The following is a 5,529-nucleotide window of genomic DNA, read 5'->3' as shown; positions in this document are numbered from 1 at the left end:
ATTTATTATAGAACTAATAGTGTCGATTTTGATATATGTTTTTGTATTAACAAAATATTCATTTAACATAATGTATATAATATTTTCTACATAAAATTATATGAAATTTTGAATATCTAAATGAAGTATATACATGCTTATGAAATTGCATAAAATTATATATATATATATAGTCGTAAAACAAAACAGAAAATATTATAGTCAAAAGTTAGAATAATAAATATATATTTGTTTCAATAAATCTGATCTATAATCATATAAACTAAAATTAAATTATAAAAGATACATATAACTGAACATGCCTAAACAAAAACAATTTAAATGATATATCTAATCTGAAAATATAAGTTCATAAATAATTTAAATTACCAAATAACATATATGAATTCGTTGATTAAGTTAAATAAAATATTATAAAATAAAAATTTACAAACAAGTATTAGTTATTTTAATTATATTACTTATTATCAAGAATTAGTATTCTACTGTAAATAATCAATCAAACATAATTTATGTTTCCGAATATATGTTGAAATACATCAATTCTGTTCACAATTATGATTTGCGGATGAATGTCCTGAGGGCAGAATCTGAGTATAGGCAAATGAAACACTGATTTTAGTCCCCCAAAATATGGAGTTTTTTTTACATAGGTATTAGCCTCCAGATTTTTTATTTAACTTTTTTATTAATTTTTTTAAAAAATGTTTCAAGCCCCCAAATTCTTAGAGCATCCCTATTAAGAAATGTTAATAAAGGTTCACACGCATTTTCATAAAAAACAATATATTAATGTTTGCTTTGTGAATCCGCGTCGCGCAAAATTACTTGGACGAACCCGTATCGTCACTATTTGCGGGCCCTACTGACACGTGGCGGCCCGTAATTGGTCGGTTAATAATTATTATTTTTTTTAAAAAAAATCAAATGAAAAAGAATAAAAAACTATTATAATAATATTGAAACTCGAGAATGGGCAAACTTACTAATGGAGATGGTCTTAGATCAGGCTTTGACTTCTGAGTGTCCTTCATCTATTTTACAATCAAGTTATCATTTTCGTGTTATTACAGACTTGAACTAACTATATAGTAAATGATGTGGAGAAAACAGAAAATAAAAAAATATTAGAAAGAGAGACACGTCACTTGATAATCTCCATTATATCAACTACGATAGCTTTCATAGGTATTGTATGAATCCAAGTTTGAGCTAAGCTACAATTCGAGATCAACTTTTCACAACTTAAACTAAATCCATATTAATTATTAGTTATTAGTTACATAGAAATGGATAAAAACAACAGAAACCCTACGTATGTAAGGGTCCAACCATCTATGGTTAATGGGCTGCCCATTCTTTCTCGGTCGGTAGGATCTATTTCGTATGACAGGAGATATATTAATTTTCTGAATTCTTGAAAGTCTTTTTTATTAACCTTACTAGGGTAAACCCGCCCTACGGGCGGGATGTAATTAACTTGTAATTTAAGTTTTTATTTTCTTATATGATTTTATGGTTTATGTTTTAAATTTGTATTTGCAAGAGATGTTTATAATAATGAATTTTGTGTTTTAACAAATTTTAAGTGATGAAGAATATTATATTCATTTTACTTGTTCGTTTGTTTTTATAACTTGTTTTTATTTGTTGTCGTATATATTTTATGGCATAAAACTATTGTGGTAATTATATTTCCTTTTGGTTATGTTTTTATAATGAGATTATATTTTTAGATCTTCGGATATGTATAACTAAAATTCTTTATTTTTTATTAATTTTGTTAGAGATTATAAGTTCATATGAACATTTCGTGATTGAAATGATGTATATTTTCTTAAATGTTTGCTCAACGTTTTTATACGTAGTAAGAAGATTTTAGTTTTACTGTTGTGGTTAGGTTTAATACTCAAAATATTGATTATTTTATATTTTTAATATATTGAATGTACTTGTATTTTTTATTTCTTTTACATATTTTTTTTAAATTAATAATTTAAATAATTGAATAATAAAAAATCATTTGTGTAAGAAATCAGAATCAAAACATAATATTATTTATATATTATTATATTTGAAGACTAAATAAACAATATTATCCCAATAGCTTATTAGGTTTTCAAAAATAAAATTCACTGGTTACGTTTTAGAAATAATGGCATCTTTATATATAATTAACTTATTATTTTATCTAATTAGACTTTTAGATTATTTATAAAGTTTCTTTTAAATATTGTTTTAAGTAAATAAGGAAAATAAATAATAGCTCGACCGTGAAATTATTTTGCCTAAATTTCGGTAGATAGTAATAACAGATTTACTAAATGTACTATACAATCAATATCAATTAGGATTTGTTTATAAAATATTATTATTCAGTTTCAGCGTATAGGGGTAGTGGCAGTTTTACTTTTTCTACTCATGTATTGTTTTCGTTTGTTATATCGAATAAGCTATTATTTTATTTATAAAATTTTACTATAAATTTATTATGGAACATAATATATGTATTGGTTTAAAATGTATCATGTGCTATAATTTTGGATCAAGATACATTCATTTTTTGAATTATTTTGGTTGTTTGTGTGTCTACACGCTCTTAATAGATTGAGCTTGTCGTTGTTGTTCTTTCCTTTTAAAAAGCCGAGATCCAGTTTGATATTGTGATTACATTTAGAGAACGTATTTTAGAGTCTTGTTGCGAAACTGAATAGATTTCTTAAGAGGACATGCTACTTATCTTCAATTACTTGACTTGCTATTTCTAGCACCACCTGCAGTGACTAAAGCTGTTGGTTTTGTTAGAAGTGTAACTAAAGTCGTGAGAGAGCTATGTCCAAAGTCATCTTTAGGCTTACTGTTTTTTTCACAGTAACAAAGTCATCCCCCGGGGATTCTTTCTCTAACTCCTCCAAACATATAAGTGACCCAGTTTGACTGTGTATCACCCTGACAAAGTAAACAACAGATTGAAAAAATGAATATTCTTCATTCAAATCCAAACTATGTAACCTAAACTGATGATCAAACTTGTTCATTACTTCCAACAGTTTCACATTCCGACCAAGTGTGTCCACTTTGAACGGTTTCAGTTTCACCGGGGAACTCTATCAGACACGTGCTCCATATTTTTAAGTTCCAGACACAAATTTCTCAAAAGATCACAGAGTAAACACGAATTTCTCAAAAGATCACAGAGTACAAAAGATCACAGAGTAAATTGGAAAACAAAAAACTTTTTTTCAATCAGCTTGGAGAACAAACGCTCGGTTTTGACGACGGACACATCGCCGTGGTAGTCAAGCAGACGTGAACACATTCACGGCATTTGCTATTGAGCCGAATAAGATCCTCATGCCATGTTTTTCTTCTAGGTCTTCTCCAAACGCCACAAACACAATCCAAAAATAGAGCTGCAACTGCAAAAGACGAAGGAGAGAGAGTTGGGGGCCAAAAGAAGTGACGGATGTAATAATTCATATGGGGTAAACAAACAAAATTACTTCCTCACTGACACATCGTTTTTGATGACTAATATCACGCCAGTAAAAGAACCAAATAAGTGAGAATTCAAATGAATAACTCACGAAATAACACTGCTTTTATAATGGGATGATAACTTCGAGTTTCTATCTATATTCTGTAAGCAAAATATCTGTCATTTTCTGAATCTATGTTGACTTCACTATTCAGATTTCCAATATATCACTTGTTATATATATAGATGTATATATCTCCAAAGACTCTGCTGCAGCAGAAGATGCAACGTCCTCCATTAACAAAAACAAAAGAACATTGTTCAGTAATCAGGCTCATCTATTGGTAGAAAAATAGGAAAGAAATAAAACAACAAAAAGAAACTCAGAACATGAGCTTTGTAGAGAAATTGATAGATTCTCAAAGAACCAAGTGAGTAAGTTGCTAAATATCAGGCAAAACAATAAGAACCACTCAGAAACTAAAAACATGAGATTTGCAAACAAAGGAAGATACTGATAAGCAAGATAAATAATTAATAAGAAGAGTAAAACTTATCTGCTGTAGAACGTGGCCATAATAGCTCACGATGGCTCCGTTAGACAAAACAATCTAACATCCATCTAACATCAAAAGTGGAAGAGCACTGCCGAACCGAAAATCATAGAGAAAAGCTTATGTGTTAGACATTTTTAGAGGACTAAGTTTTAGAAGATGAATTTTCAGAGGGTGAAAGCTAACCTTTTATACGCAAATGTCACCGACTAACAGATGATAAGCTCACATTGAAAGCAAGATCGTGGTTATGGAGTTAAAGCGAGGTTAAATGTAATGAATTTGTAACTGGATCCGTTTATATGGATGAAGAAGAATCGCAACCGACAAACCATACACGGACGGCGGAATCTCAACGGCGACAATGTGTAGGGGGGAAGAGTAGGGTTTCTGGTAATAGGCTGGATTCCCTTATCAAATTCTCAATCGCAAATGGAACAAAACCCAAAAATTAACCATTGCCTTCACTTGACAAGTGTCGCGTTTTCAGCCTCTGAGTTTACGACGTGGATGCCTATGTAGCATAGCTCAGAAGAGAGCAAACTGTGTTTTATATAAATAGATAGATAATCACTACATAAACTTTAATTTTGTCTTTTGACAAAAAAGAAAAAAAAAACTTTAATTTTGTCTTACTTTTACGATATCGAAAATCACTTTCCAATAGAACACACATTCTTCTACTAATATAACCCAAATACGTTTAATTATGGATTTTTTTAGATGTGTGATCGAAAATGTAAGTACAATTTGGTGATATCGTAGCCAAATCAATTCTTTTAAATCTTTCAACATTTACCACAAACCGAATGTTGTTATTCATCCTCTCTTAAAGAGCGTGACAACTTCGTTACACCCCAAGGTCCTTACCTATGCTCATGGGCTCTATTTCGTGTGATGAGTGGTGCATTAATTTTTGGAGGTTTGAAAATCGAGTTTACTGACTTTGCAATCACCACATGACTTTCTACGTATTTTGCTTCATCCTTACGATATAGCGAATCACTTTCCGATATATTACATATTCTTCCATTACTCTAGTCCAAATATGTTTAATTGTAAGAGTTCTTTTTGAATGTATGACCGAAAAAATAAATGTATTTTAATGACATATGTAGTCAAATAAATTTTTAAACCCTTTCAGCATATATACAAACCGGGATGTTACACCCTATTTTAAAAATAATCCAATAACTGTAGTTATTAGATACCTAAAAATTATTTAGGTCTAAAGTGGATTTTTTCACAATCATTTTAATAAGTTCACTAGATTTTGACCCGCCCTTAAGAGGGCGGGTATATTTTCTGTTTTTACATTTTTTGAAAAAAATTAATTTTTTTATTTGTGTTTTTAGTAATATTTGTGTTTTTCTTTGTATAATATTTTTCTTAAATGATTAATTAGAAATTTTAATAATTGTATTAAAATAGTTGGACCAAACATATATCAATAGGTCATGTTATTGTTTTAATATAATAGATAACATTTTAATCCAC

General features: G+C 29.3%; 1 long non-coding RNA gene across 1 annotated transcript; it reads right to left on the bottom strand.

Annotated features, from left to right (window-relative positions):
- Positions 1-3,161: 3,161 nt before the first annotated feature.
- Positions 3,162-5,275, bottom strand: LOC108831634 (uncharacterized). The gene is made up of 2 exons (XR_001946408.2): positions 4,219-5,275; positions 3,162-4,123 (listed from the first exon to the last, which is right to left on the bottom strand). It is a non-coding gene; the product is annotated as an uncharacterized LOC108831634 (long non-coding RNA).
- Positions 5,276-5,529: the final 254 nt, after the last annotated feature.

Source organism: Raphanus sativus, chromosome 2 (assembly GCF_000801105.2).
Source record: "Raphanus sativus cultivar WK10039 chromosome 2, ASM80110v3, whole genome shotgun sequence".
NCBI classification, from domain to species: Eukaryota; Viridiplantae; Streptophyta; class Magnoliopsida; order Brassicales; family Brassicaceae; genus Raphanus; species Raphanus sativus.
This window is presented reverse-complemented; position numbering and strand designations above follow the sequence as displayed.